The sequence below is a fragment of the Cynocephalus volans genome, unplaced genomic scaffold (assembly GCF_027409185.1).
Source record: "Cynocephalus volans isolate mCynVol1 unplaced genomic scaffold, mCynVol1.pri scaffold_35, whole genome shotgun sequence".
In the NCBI taxonomy this organism is placed as follows: Eukaryota; Metazoa; Chordata; class Mammalia; order Dermoptera; family Cynocephalidae; genus Cynocephalus; species Cynocephalus volans.
The window spans coordinates 5,837,589-5,857,971 of NW_026902463.1; the positions used below are offsets into that span (position 1 = coordinate 5,837,589).

The window sequence follows — 20,383 nt, forward strand, 5'->3', positions numbered from 1 at the left end:
CGGTCTAAACCCTGAACCCAGGGCATCGTTTCAAGTAGCTGCAAGTGCTTAATTTATTAGATCAGATGGGCACGTGCACCAGGAAGGAAATCCTGAATGTTGCAGGCATCTCTAAATCGGGGCCGATGCTTCCAAAGACTTACTCCTCCCACAAAAGTGGGTACTAAGAGATTCCACACTTGCCGTGGCACCAGACGGGGTTTCTCCTGCTCAGCATTATGTACATTTGTGGCTGGACCCTGCTCTGTAGTGGGGACTGTCCTGTGCACTGGAGGATGTGGACCAGCATCCCTGGTCTCCACCCACCAGCTGCCAGTAGACCCTCTGCCAAGTGGTGACAATGAAAAATGTCTCCAGTCATTCCCTGATGTCCTCCAAGGAGACAAAATTACTCCCCCCATACACACACCCCTGCCCCTGTTGAGAATCCTTGCATCAGGGATATAGCACTTTTGTCTAGGAATAAAGGAGACACGTTCACATATCCTTAATGCCCCAGTTCAGGTTGACACTTACCAAATATCAGGTCTCCCTCAGGACAGCCACCATACCTAGTTCTTCATCGACGATTCCCCTTGTCCACCTCCCGGTCCTTGGCCCACCATGGAGTCCCTCTGCCCTGCCCCTACAGTCCGGGCACCTGCTTGATGCCGCCGACCCCCGACCCCAGCCCCTGAGCTCCCAGGCGTCTCTGTTTCTGGGCCACCTTCCTGCACCTCTCCCACCTGGAAGGCAGAGTCTGGTCCTCGATGTCCTCTTTTGCGGTTGCTGACGGCTGCCCTTGGCTTACTTTCTCAGGATGGCACGGTGTTTGACAGCAGCCCCATAGAGTCCCTGTCCCTGATAGACGCTGTGATGCCCGACGTGGTGCAGACGCAGCAGCAGGCGTTCCGCGAGAAGCTCGCGCAGCAGCAGGCCAGTGCGGCGGCCGCAGCGGCAGCAGCAGCGGCTGCAGCAGCAGCCATGGCAGACACGGCAGCCCCGGCAGCAGTTTCCCAGCAAAATCCACCAAAGAACGGAGAGGCCACGGTCAACGGGGAGGAGAACGAGCACACGCAATAATTAAGTGTGGGGCTTCTGGCGCTTTATTGTGCTTGTAAAGCTGGGCGAATGCAACGACTTCTTAGAGATCTGCCTGCTGTCAACTTCGCACCAGTTGCTTTCCAGTGCTTGCTTACTGTACGGCCGGAAGACCTTCACATTCCCCGTTTGTCACCTAAATCCTTAGACCTGACCTTCTCGACACACATCCTGGATTTTATGAAATCCTGCTGCCCTGCTCCTGAAGGCTCGCGTGTAACAGGGACAAGTACCAGATGATCACTGTCCAACATAAGCAAGTATCTCTCTCAGCCTTCCATGCAGAGGGTTTTCAGCCAAATTATGGTCTAGTAGTCGAGCCCATGGTCAGTGCAAGGGCACCACGCCCCGAACACCAGACATCATCTTACTTGGTCATTGCAAAACCCCGGGAGGTTAGACCTGTTAGCTAATCGCCCAAGAGTATGCAGCAGATGAGTCAGAGCTCGACAATCATATCACAAAACTTGCTCAGGCCCGGTGCACCTTCCACCAACTAACTCCCACATCAGAAAATCTATTTAAAACTAGAACAACAGAGACAAAAGAGGTGCCATGTCCTGGGACCCAAAGTCAGAATGCAAGGCATGCCTGTGCTCCATCAAGGACCTGAGCCATTCTGCCACCCCTCTGGTCTGAGGTCGGCTCCTTACCCGTTCCCCATCTCTGGTCGTTTCCTCTGGAGGCTGTTCCCTGCAGTGGTCGTGGGAGTGGGAGTTCTTCTACCCAGGCTGCGTCTGGGCACTGACCCCTGCCCCAGGGAGCCCAGCCTCCTTCTCTTGCTGGTGCACGTGGCTAACACACCCTCGCTCACTGCTCTTAATTTCTGCAGCAGCCAGCTCAACCCCCTTCTCAGCACCTCACGCCTGGTCTGCAGACCAGCCTGTTGGGGCTGCAGTATGCCATGGCCGCCTGTGGATAAGTGAGCAGGTGACAGCCTACTCTGCACGCCTCTACAGAGTCCCAGGCCCCCACTGCACGGCTGGCTAGGACGCCAGCTGTCCTCTCGCCATCACCAGGGGATGGATCCACCAAACATGGAAGATCATTTTGCTTATCTTCATCTTCTCCCAGCCACATGGGAACTTGGGAAGCATAAAAGAAGTAGGGTTTTTTCACAGCCCTGCTGTTCCTGAGGGTAGGCTGTGAAGATTTTGTGTCAGGCTTCTCAATCCAAGCAGGGTCACCAGGAATTTTCATATTTTTATGTGTTGACCCAGAAGCAGTGGATCTTAGGTTACCTGCCACTGAGAAGTGAGTCCTTCTCTTCCTGGGGTTTTCCACCAAAATACCTGAACAAGAAGATGTAACAGCAGACTCAACTCTACACAGCATTACAAAACTGTCAGCTGCTGCTGACTCTGTGCTAGTTAGATCGGACCGCTGCCTTCTCTTTCCCATAAAGCAGGGGCTACTAAACTTTCCCTAAGGGGCCAGACAGTGGCTGTCACAGGCTTTCAGGGCCAGGCAGTCTCTGTCACAGTGACCCAACTCTGTCTTGAAATGCAGAAGCAGTTGTCCTCTTCTGCTCGGGCTGCTGTGACAGAGTACTGCAGATCTGCGGCAGAAACAGCAGACATTTCTCCCCGCAGGCCTGGAGGCTGCAAGTCTGAGCTCCAGGTGAGGCAAGCTGGTTCCTCCTGAGTCCTCTCTCCTTGGCTAGTAGACACCATCTTCTCACTGTGTCCTCACATGGTCGTCCGTCTGTGTGTGTCTCTGTCCTAATCTCCTCTCCTTATATGGACATCAGTTGTATTGGATTATAACCCACTCTAACAACCTCATTTTACCTTAATCACCTCTTTAAAGAACCAGTCCCCAAATACAGTCACCGTCTGAGGTACTGGGGTCACGGTTCAACCCATATCAGTCGCTGCAGGTAATGCATAAATATATGGGAGTCGGTAAATAACTTAAACGTTATTTATGAGGAGAGGCTGCAGCAGGATAGATTTTGGCCCATGGGTCATAGTTGACTGGCCCCAGTTTTATGGAATAAATTAGTGTATTCCTCACTCAAGTTTGTACACTGGCAAAATACAAAGAGACATAAAATACCCAATCACACAAAGCCATGATTTAGTTATAATCATCAGAGATGGTATCGCCTAGTACATAAAAACAAGGTGTTCCTAAAACAGAAGCCCCCTGAGAATGAGTTTCCTTTTTATTGATAAGCCATATGCCTTTTTGTGTTTCCTACAACAGATAATCACTCAAAACCCATGCAAATTGACTGGGACGTTGAGATTCCACCCAACAAAGCCACAGTCCTTCGGGGCCATGAGTCCGAGGTGTTCATTTGTACCTGGAACCCTGTCAGCGATCTGCTGGCTTCTGGGTGAGGATGTCAGGGGCGGGACGCTCCATGGTCAGGGGAACCCCTGCTCGCTTCTGGCATTCTGCCTCAAGGGACACGTGCTGTTGTCTGACCTTGTGTGTCACGTCTTCCCGACATGAGCAGATCCCGAGCAGGTCCTGTTAACTCCACAGCTCTGTGTGTCTCGGATTGTGAAGTCGACATTCCTCGCCGTGTTCTCCATGGGATGGGGATCAAAGACATTTAAAACTGATAAATGCGGAGGTGGGGAGGAGAGGAGGGGGGATGGATGGGAGGGGGGGAAAGAGCTGTTCCCACCAAGAGCCGACGTGCGTGTGTTTTTATTCTGCAGGTCTGGAGACTCGACGGCCAGGATATGGAACCTTAATGAACACAGCAACGGGGACTCTACCCAGCTTGTACTGAGGCAATGTATACGGGAGGGGGGACACGATGTCCCCAGTAACAAAGATGTCACCTCACTGGACTGGAACGTAAGCATCTTCCACCCCCCAGGCCCCTTGAAATGTGTGGTGGCCCTGCCCTGAGCTGTGGGCTCACAGGTGCTCTCCATCTCCAAGAGATCCTGCTTAGGCCATGGCGGGCACAGAATGAGCTGGGTGTTGGGTGGCCGTGCCTTCCCATGGTGAGCACACATGAGCGAGTCAAGCCTGATGGCGCTGAGAGGGGGACCTCACAGCGTGAAGGTGGGACCCCCGGAAGGCTCAGCTGGGGAGCTGTGACAAGCAGCCAGGAAAGAAAACTTTCCACCTGGAGAGCTCAGGACCAGCAGCTAAGTGCATTTATACGTGGGACACATGCCGTTCAACTTCTTTTTGCTTTCTGCATAGTCTTAGGATGACTTTCTGTAGGTATTTTAAATTCTGTCCTTAATTAGACAGCACACATGTTGAGTGGGTCCAGTGTGGCTTTCTCACTTCCTGGTCCACATGTCTTGCATTTAATTTAACAGCAGTGTGTGCTGAAGTAGTCAGAGATGACCCGTTAGTCTCTTAATGTGGCATCAGTTATCGGCTTAGGAATATTCTAGACTTGGGATCCTGGCGATTTCTGTGTGCTTTTCTGGTGCCACCACTACTAAGCTGCTTCTGTGGGTTTGTGTCTCTTTCTGGCCCGCAGAGCAATGGGACGCTTCTGGCCACAGGTTCATATGACCGTTTTGCAAGGATATGGATGGAAGACGGTAGTCCTGTGTCTGTCGTGTTGAGGTTGGACAGGACCTTCTTCTGTATGTAACCGTGAAGTGAACAGACCATGACTTTGAAGTCAACATGTTTGTCTGTATTTGTTTTACATAACAGGTAATCTGGCCAGCAGCTTAGGCCAACATAGAGACCCCATCTTTGCCTTGAAATGGAACAAAAAGGGGAATTATATTTTGAGTGCTGGTGTAGACAAAGTGAGTATTAACTTAAAACAAATACTTTCGATCTATACATGTTTATTTTCATTCTCCAGATAACACGATGTTTTCTTTGAATTCTTAGGCTTTCTCCTTCCCCTTAAGAAATCAAAAGGACCTGTATAGGTTTTGTTTTTGTAATTTTGATCTTCGTGTTAATTTTACCATGTAATCTCTGTCAGTATATTCCACTGTTCTACAGACCTCTGTGCAAAGTGTCTCTTCTTTTGAGGTTCATAGTTTAATGATAAAGAGAGGAAAATCTCCAGACTGTGTTTATCAATGGCTGGACAGAGCAGGGGTTGTGGGTGTGCTCTGTGTAAACTTTCACCCCTAGACTGATGTTAGTGACACACTTTTCTCTTAGCAGACTTCTGCTCTCCTAATTTGATAAGCTCCTTTTTCCCACTGTAGACTGCACAATTCCTGAGCAGGAGTAAAACGGACCCAGGGACAGGGCACTGTCCCCTGACAGGCCACGGAGCCAAAGTGGGACTCCTTTACTCTGCACTTGGACAGGGCTGCCAGAGAGATGTGATGGCTTTAGAGCCAGGTGCCTCTCGAAGCCATCATGGGGTGGAAGATCCCAGAACAAAGAGGAAGGAGACATAGAACCATTCCCCCACAGAAACTACACTGGTTTCATGATAGTTTGAAAACTTTACTCTGTTACTGCTTTCTGTTCATTCAAGGTGTAAAATTTAATATAAAATAATAAACGAACTCTAAACATCATCACACTCTTGGAGAAGTCATAGGTGCACTTGGCAGGGTACAGCCCACACAGGCGATAACTGGCCCATCACCTGTTCTTCTAAATAAAGTTTTATTGATACACAGCCACTCTCATTTGTTGAGAATTGTCGGTAGCCGCTTTCACGCCTTAGTGGCCGAGTTGAGGAGTTGCAATAGAAGACCATTGGACCTCAAAGTTTAAGGTATTTACCAGGGGCCCCATGACAGAAAGAGTGCCAGCACCTGTATGTGGATATAACTGTGTAGGTCAGTGAATCATTTGTTCCTTTTCTCTATATTTAAGCCAAGAAACTCTTCATTCAGACTTGGGAGCCTAATTTATTATAATATAAGAAAAGATAAGCTGCTGTGGTTGACACACTATATATGTCGTGTAACTACCATCAAATTTTTCCCAAGATGTTCTAGTTCAATTAATACGCATACACAGCACTCTGTCATGCCTTCAGTAGGCCATTGGTAACTGCCACTTGAATTATGAAAATAATTCATGAAAATGATCGCTAACATTTACAGCAAGCAGGCATTAGTATGTTCAATTCCATTTTACAGAGGAAGAATTGGAGCGCCAGAGAGGTTTATTACCTTGTCTAGTGACACACAGCTGGTGCAGCGTGGAGGAGGATCAGTCCCTGGTTACCAGTAACTCTGCCCTCCGACTTGCCGAGCATTCTAAATCATTTCCTGGCCACCTTACCACCTGGCGGATCTTTATTGTACATTCATTTGTGTGTTTCTCACCTGTTATTTATTTTGACTCTACCAGGTGACGGACTGTACGATCAGTACAAAATGCGTATTTGGAATCATGTTAGTCTTTTGGGTCATGTATGTCCCTCTTTACTCCTTAGTCAATCATGGCAGGAATAATAACAGTGTCCTTGAACATAATACCCATGGAGAAAATGTAAATTATGATGATGCTGGTGTGACCTTCAGTGTATGCTTAACCCAAAGTGACAAAAATATATTTCACATTCTCAAAGCTTTTGTGAAATGTTTTCTTTGGTTCAATGTATATTTAACATAAACGTCAACTAAATGTTCCAGTGACTGATTGTAGTATGTGAAAATGTATCAGACATTTGTGAGTTTACTTACAGTTTGACCCTTGAACAGCACAGGTCCACTTATACATGGTACTTTTTTGGTCTGGTAAATACTGCACAATGCTATAAATGTCTTTTTCTCTTTCTTATGATTTTCTTAATAACATTTTCTTTTCTCTAGCTTATTTTATTGTAAGAATACAGTATATAATATATATATATATATAAAACACAGAAAACATGTTTTATTTGAACGTTAATGTTATTGGTAACAAGTCAGATCAATAGTCGGCTATTAGTAGTTCCGTTTTGGGGAAGGCAAGAGTTACACGTGGATTTTCAACTGTGTCCTGGTCGGTAACCTAACCCGCCCATTATTAAAGGACCGATTGTACTCACAATATATAATCCACATTTGTTTGTGCTTGAGAAATTAAGAAAACAGTTGCAGACAAACAGTGACAGGTGGTCTAGAGCTGACCCCAAATGTAGGAATACCATGTTTAAAAGACACTTGCTGCTCTGAGTGATCCCTCTGAATGTTTCTACAATCAACCGAAAACATAACCAGCTCTTAAAATGAAATCTTTATGAAGTCCCACTGACAGACAGGTGTAAAGTTTCCAATGTCGTTGAAAATTCCAGTTAATGAAGACTTAATTCCAATGGTATTTATGGAGCTGCCACTGGCTGCTGCTTTAAGTATGTTCCTAGCATCAGTAAGTTCATCAGAATTCATGATTTACTTTGTGTTCCGAGTTGCCGATCACCTTTTTCCTTACTGTAAATCAGAGCCTGACCCGGGCATAATCCGATGGCTTTTTCACATCGCGTGGTCCTGGTTCATGGATGGTCGGTGAGGGGAATTTCCAGAAATGTCTGTTTGTGCAGCTCTTCATTTGGAAAACTGCTGGAAAGACATTTAGATATGTTTTGGTACAGGTATTTTAGCGTTTTGGGATGAGGGGGCATCACCACTGATTTGGGTAGTTTTCTCAGTTATCAGTTAAGGCTGCTGTGTCCGCTGCAGTAGGCACCAGCTCATGTGGCTGTAGGTCATCACATGTGGCCGTCCAAACTGCTGTGTGTAAAACACGCTGTGATTCCAAGTCCTAGGATGGGGGGCAAGAAAGAATGTCAGATACCTCATTAATATTTTTCTATACTGATTACATGTTGAAACAATAGTATTTTGGCATTATTGGAGTGAAATAAAATACACTGTTAATGAATTGTACCAGTTTCTTTTTTTCTTTTTAATGTGGTGACTGTAAAATTAAAAATTAGTGTAGTGACTCACATGATACCTCTGTGGGACACTGCTAGGCAGTTAGGTTATTTGGGGAGAGCACGGTGTCACACCAAGGTCAAGGTTCAGATCCCCTTACCAGCCAGCCACTAAAAACCCCCAAACTACAGAGAAAAGAACACTCCCCTCTGCTTCCCCTTCTCCTACTAATATGACCTGTCCTCATCCTGAACTTCCTACAGCTTCCCGGAAAAATTAAAGGAATAGCTCTATTGGACTGTGGTGGTTTAGAAGGAATAAGGGCCCACTGTCTTTTCTTGTATGATGCACTTTTCATGAGAAAACTTTGCAAGAAGAATAATTACTAACTTTTTCCTTTGTTTGTGGCGTGCAGACAACAATCATTTGGGATGCCCACACAGGAGAAGCCAAACAACAGTTTCCTTTCCTTTCAGGTTAGTTTTGTTTTGATTTTGTAATTTAAAAGGAATGATTCAGAGTTCTGTGAAATGTCCCTTAAAGTAATTGTGAATGCACAGAGGGAGCAGCCTGTGGAACCTCGCTGGTGGGAAGGAGACCCATTTTATGTTAAGTGTTGTCGTTCAGGTTTGCAAGGTACAGACGCCTCAACACCCACCTGCTCCCGAGTCTGGAAACACCAGCCAAAGAGCCAGGGCAGGCTTCTCTGTCCTGCTGCTCCGGGAGGGCTGCTGTGTTGGGGTCCCCGACACCACTCCGTGTTTGGCAGTCTGCTGGGTGGACACACAGGACTCAGCATAGACACCTAAACTTCTTGTGGGAACGGATACAAAGCAACATCAGCAAAGGGAAGAGGCATGAGGGATGAAGTCCCAGGGAGAACAGACGTGAGCTCCCCGGGGAGTCGCACGGGATCTGCTTAATTCCCCCAGAAGTCAGCTGTCTTCCAGGGAAGCCCGTTAGAGACTTGGTGCTGAGGGTTTTCATTTGGGGCTGGTCACATGGAGGCACCCATTGCCGACCCCATGCCCGATTCTAGACTCCCAGAATCAAGCAGGTGCTCAGCACAAACTGCACTGTTTGCACGGACAGCACAGGCAGGGGCCGTTCCCATCAGTGAAGGAATGGTGAGAGCTCGTATCATAAGAGGTTGGTCAGACCTTGATGGCTAAGCCTCAAAGCACTGAGCTCCTGGCCCTTGAAGACATTACCTGGTTACAATGGCCCGAAACGCTATGTAGGCAGCACCCTGTTCTCTGTGTGACGTGTGCTCTAGTGAGGCACTGTTCACAGCCCTCAGGCCATGAGCTTTCCCAGTCAGGGTTCTGTGAGCACAGGGCACAATTCCAGAGCTTCTCTTTCTCAGAAGCAGCCTGTGATGATCCTGAATAAAAGGGAGTCGCTGAGATTCCTACGGAGAAGGGGCACATCACGTGAGCAGCTCCCTCTCCCCCTTGCTGTTCCTTCCCGAGCCCCCCGCCTCCGGCCGTCACCTCTCACTTGATGCGTAAATGCCTCTAGGGAGTGTTCCAGTGGGAGTGCCTCAGGGGAGCAGAGACTATACAGACATGAGCAGTGCATGGCCATGAGGTCCCCGGAGTGCCAAGTGATCACTTGAGCAAGTGGGTGCCTGAGAGGAGGTGGGAGCAGTCGCCCTCAGCCGCAGACCCGCTCCTTGTAAGTGGACAGGCACGAGGCTTGGAGGCCACAGGTACAACAGCCATGGGGACTAACACATCTGTACCCCTTCTCTGGCTGGTAGCTGTGCTGACGGCCTGAGATGGCTTGTCTCACTCCATGCTCAGCATCCCCTGAGGGCTTATCAGAACATCCTTGTGTGCAGCTGAGACCCCAGGACCTGACTGATGGACAGAACAAGGATGGAGTCTGGCCGCTCTGCCTTCACCACCTGGTCTTTACGTGTTCTTCCAACATCTTGGGGCACTGGCTCTGAGGACAGAACGAGGGCTGGGCTTTTAACAATGGCCCTGGGCATTTCGGTGCATTGGAAATTGTCTGGATTTCCTGCTGCTGTCTCAGCAAGGAACCCAGAAAGTAGAGAATGACAACGTAACTAAAGTGCAGCATTAGTTAACCTTTGTATTGTTCCCATCGTCGTTACTTCTGAGGTCCCTTCAGGGGCAGGGCTCACACTAGATCAAGGAGTTGGGAAAGCTTGGACATGGAGAGATCTAGCGGGGAGTGACCAGAGGGCAGTCACCTCAAAACCCTCAGCAGAGCCGAGGGTCTCTTGGACTCAGGGAGGGTGTTCCTCACGAGTCCTGAACCTTTCACCCAATTTCATCCCTAATATGGGATTCTTGTTGACTCTAATTATCCCCGAATCCATGGGATGCATTAATGTGTTGCAGGATTTTTTTTTTTTTTAATTGGGGTGTCTTGAGCAAAGGCTATGAAATCTTTTTCCTCTTCTTTTTCCTGCTCTGTCTGTGAAAGCAAGTCTAAAAGGCCCAACGTGGTGATACTGCTCAAGCAGGAAGGTGCGGCGGCAGGCAGCCAGCACACCTCACCTGCCCTTTCTCACCTGTGCCGTGGGAGCAAGAGATGCTGCATGTCGTGGGGCACAGAAAGGGCCACGGGGCCTCTCTCCAGAGGCATCTTGTCGTCCCTGCAAATGTGGGAGGAGAGGGTCTTTAAGGTCTTTAAACCAAAGAGTCAGTTCACGAGGGAATATGTTTTATCGTGTTACTAGATATGGCTTCTCCACCATGCTGTCAATTGTTCTAAGTCAGGTGAGCTCTGTGCACAGCTGATAAATGTCAGCGTCCTCCCTGTCTTTCCTGCTCCACAGCCCCTGCTCTTGATGTGGACTGGCAGCACAACACTACCTTTGCCTCCTGTAACACAGACATGTGTATTCATGTATGCAGACTTGGCTGTGACCGCCCAGTCAAAACCTTCCAAGGACACAAAGTAAGTGGGACTTCTGAGTTTCAGACTTGAGTTCATGAGAATGTGATGTGGGAGCCTTTTTATATATATATATTTTTTACCTAGAATCAAAGGATGCCGTGACAGCAGACCAGTTCCTCTGCAGACCTTTGCTCTTGAACTGTTGCAGCTACCCTAGGCAGGTGGATTAAATCAGTGACGGGAAGGCAGTGAGAAAAAGTGACCCTGAGGTGATCTAGATGTTGGACTTTGTGGCAAAGGCTATGAAAAAAATGTACGAGGATATAAAGGAAAAGATGCTTGTAATAAGTGAATAGATGGGGAGTGTCAGCAGAGAATCGAAATACTATGTTTGGGGAGTAATAAGTGAATAGATGGGGAGTGTCAGCAGAGAATGGAAATACTATGTTTGGGGATCCGTTGTTAAAGCAGAGGGGTCTGATCAAAGCCCCTGGGGAGTTGCCATCATGCCCCCAATTTAAGGGAATTCAATTCCATTGTCCTCAGTGCCTTTGCCTTTCATTACTACCCACCAGTCTCAGCTCCCAGCCCAATGCGTTCCTGCTTCCAAAAGAAGGTTCTTTGGAGCACAGGTATCCATTGCCCCATGAATATCTGGCTGTGGTTACAAAGGGACACTTGCGTTTTCTGGTCTAAACTTGTTTCACCACTAATCCTGGATGATCTGCGATCTTTTAATAGTGCTGCCCGCAGTCTGTGTGTGCCGTAGGGTACAAGGTCACATAGCTATGTGATTTCCAGCTGCCGTGCCCGGGATTTTACCACCGTGCCACCACTTGGCTCTTTAAATGGCTCTCCTTGTGGCTAATCGTTGGAACAAGCCCCAAGCTAAATGTGGCTGAGCCTACTTCTTCCTGAGACTTTGGAGCCACTTCTCGATGCTTCCTAGTAATTGTGACTTGGGCTGAGAGTGGCGGGTGGGTGGAGGTGGCGCTCCATTCCCAGGAGGGTTCAGCTTGAGACAGTTCATGGTGACTGGCTCCAAATTCCTGGGCCCCAAGAAACCTACCCATCGATTCTCCTGTCAGCATCCGCAGCCAGAACCAGCTACCCTTGTGCACATTGACACACGCCCACACTCCCACACATGCATGCACTCACTCACACCTCCAGACTCGAGCACATGCACGCACACACATACATGCATACACACTCGCACACACGCAGGCACACTCAAGCGTACTCGCACGCACACTCACATGCCTGGACACTCATGTATGTGTATGAAAACCCACACACAGCCACATGCTGACACACTTATGCAGACTTGTGCACATGCACACAAAATCATGCATGCTCATGCACACTCATGTACACTTGTGTGCACGTATGTGCATGCACACATCTTCACACTCACACGTGTACACATTATCCGCTCTCCAGTCTGACCTCTTCATCCTCGCCTGGCTCATAGGAGCCCACTCCTTGGACTCACATGCATGCCCACTCACACGCCTGGATACTCATGTACGTGTATGAACACCCCCACATGGCCACATTCTCACACACACGTGCAGACGTATGCGGACTCACACTTATGGATACTTGTTCACATGCACACAAAGTCATGCACACTCATGTTCACTTGTGCACACATGTGTGCACGCATACGTCTGCACGCTCACACACAGGTCCACACGTTATCCCCTCTCCAGTCTGACCCCTTCATCCTCCCCTGGCTCACAGGTGCCCACTCCTTGGACTCACATGCATGCCCACTCACACTCCTGGACACTCACATCTACATATGCACACCAGCATACATGGCCACTTGCTTAGACACTTGTCCATGTATTCATACACATCCATGCACTTACACACGTCTGCACACTTACACACCCCTGGGCAATCACAGGCACCTCTGTGCACATGCCACTCTCCAATCTGACCCTTTCATCCTCCCCTTGCTCACACAGGAGCCCACTCCCTGGACTCCAGGCTTTCTTCCTCCCTTTTCCCAGGCCATCCGTGCCATGTGGAACACAGATGTGGCCCTGCCACTTCTTTGCTTCACACCCTTCACAACTCAGTTTCCTTAAAATGTAGTGTGACCATATAATTTATCCTCCAAACCAGAGTTCTTAGGTGTGTGAAATTATTTAGAAAATGAATTATGAGTGTGAAGTTAGTTAATTGTTGGGCTGGACAGCAGGCATAATATTGTGGGATTGTCCTGAGCAGATGGGGCCCTACAGTCACCCTAAGGAAAAGACCCTTGTGGGTGCACCTTCTCCTTGGTCTCCATGTGCGGCACAGTGTTCCTCTGCCACAGGCTGTTCCTTTGTAGAACCGTGTTCCCTGTGTGTCCCCCTCTCCCTTGCCTGCCGGGTACATTTGCCTTTGTCCCCTGGGGCTTAGCTTCGGGATCTCGGGGCCCTGGTGGCCCTCAGGAACAGTCCTGTTCCTTTGTGCACCCAGGATGCTGAGCTGCCTGGTAGAACTCCCCTGCCCTTTGTATTTCCAGGCTGTTTGCACTGGAGGGCAAGCCCCTTGGGTGGGTTTTGTTTCTCCTGTGTGTTCTTACAGAGCCACCCTCTGGGCTCTGGTGTGTGCTCGTGCACTTGGGGCACACGGGCCTCCTGTTCCCCGTGGAACCGCACCGTGGCTGAGGGGTTTCATTTGTCTGCATTGACCCCCGGCCACTGCCACTTGCCAGAAAAAGGTAGCAGATTTAGATAGAAGCAGTAGCTGTAGCATTAAAAATGCACAGGGAAGTGATTTCCATGTCCAGTTTTAAAACAGCTGTGGTTTTGGTGTTTTTATTTGCTACCTATACTGTATGTGAATTCTTCATTTGCTTCCTTCCTAGTATGGAATTTTTTCCCTTCAAGAAATATTGATGAGGGTGGCTGCTCATTTGTGGTATATGGCTGTGCTTTTATATAAATGAACAAGGCAAAGTGATGAAAAAGGAAAACGCATGGCCTCCCAGGCTCTTTGCTTTGCTTTTGGGGAAAGTCCCAGGTGGCCGATCAGCAGGATGACAGAATCTTGCTTCCCCTGGAGGATGGCCAGCAGGATGACAGAATGCTACTGCCCTCAGCAGCAGTCTCTGGTGGATGGTAGGCAGGATGAGAGAGTGCTACTGCCCACTTGTGTACAGCTGCTGGGGTGACAGGGTGCTACTACCCCCTTGTGGACAGCCACTGGGATGACAGAGCACTATTGCCCCCTGGTGGATGGCAGGATGACAGAGCACTACTGGCCCCTGGTGAACCATAGTCAGGATGAGAGAGTGCTACTGCCACCTTGAGGACAGTCACTGGGATGACATCACACTACTGCCCCCTGGTGGACGGTAGGCAGGAAGAGAGTGTGCTACTGCCCCCTTGTGGACAGTCACTGGGATGACATCGCACTACTGCCCCCTGATGGACGGTAGGCAGGATGAGAGAGTGCTACTCCTCCCTTGAGGATAGGCAGGGTTGTTACAGAGCAACATAGCCCCTGGTGGATGGTCGGCCGGGTGACAGAGCACTGTTGCCCCCTGGTGGATGGCTGGGTGAGAGCGTGCTACTGCCCGCTGCTGGATGGCAGGGTGACAGAGTGCTACTGCCCCCTGGTGGACGGCCACCATGATGACAGAGCGCTTCTGATCCCTGGTGAACGGTAGGCAGGATGAGAGAATGCTACTGCCCCCTTGAGGACAGCCCCTGGGATGACAGAGCACTACTGCCCCCTGGTGGACAGTAGGCAGGATGAGAGAGTGCTACTGCTCCCATGAGGACAGCCAGAGTGGTTACAGAGCACTATTGCCCCTGGTGGACAGCGGCTGGGATGACAGAGCACTATTGCCCCCTGGTGGATGGTCGGCCAGATGACAGAGGGCTTCTGCCCCCTGCTGGACGGTAAGCAGGATGAGAAAGCACTGCTGCCCACTTGTGGACAGCTGCTGGGATAACAGAGCACTATTGCCCCTAGTGGATGGTCGTCCGGATGACAGAGCACTGTTGCCTCCTGGTGGACGGCAGGGTGACAGAGTGCTACTGCCCCCTGGTGGACGGCCACCATGATGACAGAGCGCTACTGCCCCCTGCTGGATAGCCAGTGGATCTGTTCTCAGGCCTTGATATCCTTTCCAAACCCGTTCTATTTTTCAGAATGAGGTCAATGCTATTAAATGGGATCCTTCTTGAATGTTGCTAGCATCCTACTCTGATGACATGACATTAAAGGTAAAGTTGGCATCTGTAGGGATGAGCTCTTTTACCCTAAACAGCCCACAGTACTGAACGCAAGTCTCACATGTGGGGGTTATCTGTACTGAGTCCTCTTCCTTCCTCTATAATTTGTCCCATTACTGACTGTCAGATTAGCTCTCGCCCAGTGAACTCTGATGTACCAGTCAAGGGTCCTGCTAGGAGTCCCAGCCCTTCCTGGGCAATGACCTGCAGTTTTTTCCAGTGGGACATTCCAATGGCTTGTGTACGGTTCACAGCCAGCAGTCTCTTGGCTCACTGGAGGGACATAGCTTACTCATATTGTTACCACTGTGTTCTCTAGATCTGGAGCATGAAGCAGGACACGTGTGTGCACGACCTGCAAGCTCACAGCAAAGAGATATACACCATCAAGTGGAGTCCCACCAGGCAGGCCACCAGCAACCCCAACTCCAACATCATGCTGGCGAGGTAAGGACAGGACGCCTGCACAGCCCAGCCTCGGCTCCTGAACTCAGCCTGGCCCGCTGTCACTGAGGCAGCAGCACAGCAGCAGAACTTCCTCATACGCAGAGAGAACAGGACGTTTTGCTGGAGCATTGAACGTCGTAGCTCCCTTTTGAAGGGGCCGAGATAGAACTTTTAAGTGAGACTTGGAGAAGGCACTTTTAAGTGAGACTGGGAGAAGGCACGTGTTGAGATGGCTTCAGGCACTTGGCTTTGCTGAAGGTTTTCCTGACAGCAGAGAAAGGAAAGGGAAAGAGTTCATCTTGGAACTTGGGCTTGGTTTATTCCTTCAACTCAGGGCTTACATGGGCAGGAATTTCAAGCAGGGATAAAGGTTCCCCCAGCCACAGCCAGACTTGACCTGACATTGTATATAGTGAGTCCCCTAAGACACCAGCTTCGGAGGTAGTGGAGTGGCCAGCCAGTCACCGCCAGAATTGGGAAGAGGGGTTATAAGTGACAAAGGTGGCCTCCCACAAACCACGTGGCTTTAGGCTTCATTCAAGAGCATTATTTTGCCAGAAGCTCGCCAGACCAAGTTAAGAGTAGAATGTTCCACTCCTGTTATTTCAGGAAGAACTCTTAGAAGAAGAAGCTAAAGAGATTCTGAGAACGAATGCTGTGTTTGCAGTGACCTGACTTGATGTTAACACTCTGTAGATTGAGGCCTTGGTTAGGAATATAGTTGTCCTCAAGCAGAAGGTACTTATTCAGAGACACTCAGGACAGTAGCTGGGTGTATATATCCTACCATCACTGCACAGTAGTAGACGGTGACGATGATGGTGATATCTTACTCTGTACTGGGGGAGATGAGTAGACTTAAAGCTTTTGATGGTGTGACAACTAAACTGGCTGATAAAATGGCCAGTAAATTAAAGTCAGATGGGAGCTGTCTCATGGTCACAGTTTCATCTTTAGAGCCAGACTCCCCTCTGTCACAGCCTCATCCTCACAGACCAGCCCAGACTCCTGGCTATATGTCCCACTTCCTGCTCTCCCTGAAGAGAGAACGTCCCTCCTGCAGTTGTCCCTCCATCCCACTATCATCATCGTGTTCCCTCCACGGGATCATTCCCCTTAGCATCTCAACGTGCTCTAACGTCGGTCATCGTGAAAACAATAACAAAACAAGCCTCCTGTGACTTTACGGCCCCTGCAGCAACGAGGCTTCCACAGAAATGGCCCCAAGCCAATTATCTCATTTCTTCCTTTGCTTGCTCAATCATTGTCTCCTTGTTCCCTAGGTCGACTTTATACACGACGTCTCTGATGTGCATTTCTCCATGCCCAGTGAGTGTCGAGTTGCTGTGAGAAGGTGTCCGCTCACCCTCTTCCTCTCGCAGCTCACCCCAGTCAAAAGCATCATGCTCTGGGCGTACGCTGGTGATGCTCAGTGTCCTGTCTTGGAGGGGTCCCTTTCACTGCATAATCAGATAAGTCGGGATTCTGATTTGCAAGCTGCAGAAACTGACTGGCTAACGGAAACCAAAAATTATTGAGAGGGATTGCGGCAGCCTGAGAATCTCTGGGAACCAATATGGCAGCTACACAGAACTGCCAACATCAGGCTGCAAATCTTGGCCAAGAGGATGACAAAGAAAGCAGTGGATACTGCCCACACCCTGAAACTGGACCCTGGACCCTCCCCTCAAAGCACACTCAATGCACCTCCCAGCACAGACCTGCCTGCTGCCACTACTGCTGCCACTGCTCCTTCAGAACCGCTTCTCTGCCACCCATTCCGTTGGGCACTCACTTCTAACTCAGAGACTCTGGAGACATATCTGACTGGCACTGTCAAGTCATGCACCCTGCTCTAGCTGCAAGAGAGGATGTAAAAGCAAGTATCTAGCCTCTCTGCTTCTAGAATGAGAGGTGGAGCTGTGCCTCATCAGGTTGGAGAGAATGCTCAAGGCGAGATTAAGAAGGTACAGCAACAACTATCAGAGACCCCTGGGCAACCCAGATACCAAGGTCACAGGGTTTTCTAAGTGCATCTGCAGCTTTGTGACTCCAAAAGTCCAAATCCAGATCCTTTCTGGAACAGCTCTTCTAGAATGAAAGGGATACTTAATCTTGATGTGAAAGGAAATGTCACATGGCTGAGCTGTCCACAGGGTCCTGAGAAAATCGTGTCTGTCTTTTCTATTTTATACCTGGGTGTCTTGTGACCTCAATGCATGCTGCAACAATTTTTGCAAAAAGGAAAAAATACACAAACACACACGTATATTCATGCTCTGCATAACAACATTTCAGCCAACAATGAGCAGCATACACGACAGCGGTCCCATCAGATTATAATGAGTATACCATATAGCCTAAGTGTGTACTAGGCTATACCATCTACGTTCGTGTAGGTACTCTCTATGATGTTCACGCAGTGATGACACCACCTAATGACACATTTCATGGAACAGATCCTCAACATTAAGTGACACATAACTGTGTGGAGATATGGATAAAGATCTGAGCAAAGTCAGGTTCCAAGGATTCCTTTGACTATGTCATCGGTTAGCCCAGCACGAGAACACAGTCTAAATTAGTCAAAAAACCATGCCCCTTATCCACCCACTAGCGGGCATATTGAGGACATGCTGTGCAGCTGCTCTGTGACACCCACATTTCCTGTTCATCCAGCTGGATCACTACCTTTCCTCTGGCCCTATCCATACCCTACTCAACAGCATTTGCTAGAATGAACAAGAAAAACTTAGAAACTATACAAATACTTTGAAATTTATCAATACCCTCCTAAACAACCATTGGTTTAATGAAGAAATTAAAAGGGAAATTAAAAAGTTTTATGACACACATGAGAATGGAAACATATCATACAAAAACCTATGGGACACAGCAAAAGCAGTTTGGAGAGGAAAGTTTACAGCACTAAATTCCTTTATAGAAAAAGAAAGTTTTCTAATAAACAACCTAAAGGCACTAGAGAAAGAACAACAAATTAAACCCGAAATTGGCAGAAGGAAAGAAGTTAGTAAGCTCAGAGTAGAAATAAATGAAATAGAAATTTAAACAATTGAAAAGGTCAATTAAACGAAGAGTTGTTTTTTCCAAATATAAACAAACTTGGCCCAACTTTAGCCAGATTAACCAAGAAAAAAAGAGAAGATTCAAATAAATAAAATGAGAAATAAAAAATGACACATTATAGGTGATGCCACAAAAATTCAAACGATCATAAGGGTCTATTATGAATAACTATACACCAACAAATATGATAACAGAGGAAATGAATAAATTCCTGAAGAAATACAATTATGAAGAAATAGAAAATCTGAACAGACCAAAAGCAAGTGAGGAAATGGAATCAGTTATATAAAATCGTCCATTAAAAGGAAGTCCAGGACCTGATGGTTTCACTGCTGAATTCTACCAAGCTTTTGAAGAAGAGTTGATACCACTTATCTTCAGATTATTCTAGACATTGAGGAGGAATACTTCCGAACGCATTTTATGAGGCCAGCATTACTCTGATCGAAAACCAGACAAGGACACACACACAAAAGAAAATTGTGGATCCTCACTGATCCACCTGGTTGGCTGCCTTTGGTTTTGACCATCTTCTCGGGAGGATTTTCACAGCCAGGCATATCTGTGTTCTATACAGATGTGTAAGTATTTGGTATATAAGTTAAAAAAAAAAGGAAGGAAAAACCATAGATAATGAAGTAAGCACTAAAAGAAAGGCGAGAGAGATCAAAGATAATGATCATGTGACACATATAAGTGACGTCAATGATTTTAGAACAGGGATCTAGCTAGACTACTCAATATATTCTACAATCTGCATATAATCTCTATTTGTTTACTGATGTTTGTTTTAAAAGTGAATTTATCCAAAAAATGGTGCTGGAACAAAGGGAAACCCATATGCAATAGAATAACGATGTACTCATTCCTCACTTGTACACAAAAATTAACTTAAAATGGACCTAAATAGACTTTGTAATGCCTTGAATTATGTCCCCCCAAAATTCACTGAAGCTTGAAACGTGTCCCCCACGTTTCATGTATTAGAAACTTGGCGCCCACTGTGACCGTTATGCAGTAGGAAATCCTATTATGGTAATTGGAAGGTGGGGACTTGAAGAGGTGATTAGATTGTAGGACCGTGCAGTAGTGAATGCATTAGTAATGGTGGTCAGAGGCGTGGTTCTGAGGGCTTTAAAAGGAGAGAGAATGAGGAAGTTGGTCTCTGTCTCTTGTTTTCTCTGCTCTGCTATTCCACAAGGTGATACCCCACGTCACTGAAGTCACCACCATGATCCTCACCAGATGTGTTCCCTGGACTTTGGATGTCCCAGGCTCAGAAACTGTAAGCAATAAATTTCGTGTTCTTTATAAATTGTCCAGTTCTGTGGATTTTGTTATAAGCAGCAGAAATAGACTAATGCAGACCGAATGGAAGTGTTTGAACCATAAGAAAACATAGGTATAACTCTTTGTGACCTTGGGTTAGGCAATGGTTTCTTAAATACGACCGCAAGAGCATAATAAACTTAAGAAAAACAATTTTAAATTGGACTTCATGAAAATGAAAAGCTCTTGTGCTTCAAACGATACCATGAAGTAAGTGGAAAAACAACACACAGAATGGGAGAAAAACTTTGCAAATCACACATCTAATAAGGTACTTGTATCTAGAATATATAATGGCCCCTTACAACTCCATAATAAAAAGACAAATAATCCAATTTAAAAATGGGCAAAACAGTTGAATAGACATTTCTACAAGAAGGTATGCAAATGGCCAGCAAGCACACAAAAAGATGATCAACATTATTAGGAACTGCTGAAATCAAAAGCACAATGAGTTACCACCTCACCCACCCTAGGACAGCTAAAATTAAAACAAATGAACAGATAAGAAGTGTTAGCGAGGCTGGGGAGAAACTGGATCTCATA

General features: G+C 47.6%; 1 pseudogene; it reads left to right on the forward strand.

Moving 5' to 3' along the window:
* Positions 1-15,425, forward strand: part of LOC134369044 (F-box-like/WD repeat-containing protein TBL1X) — a 31,667-nt pseudogene extending 16,242 nt beyond the window's left edge.
* The last annotated feature ends 4,958 nt before the right edge of the window (positions 15,426-20,383 follow it).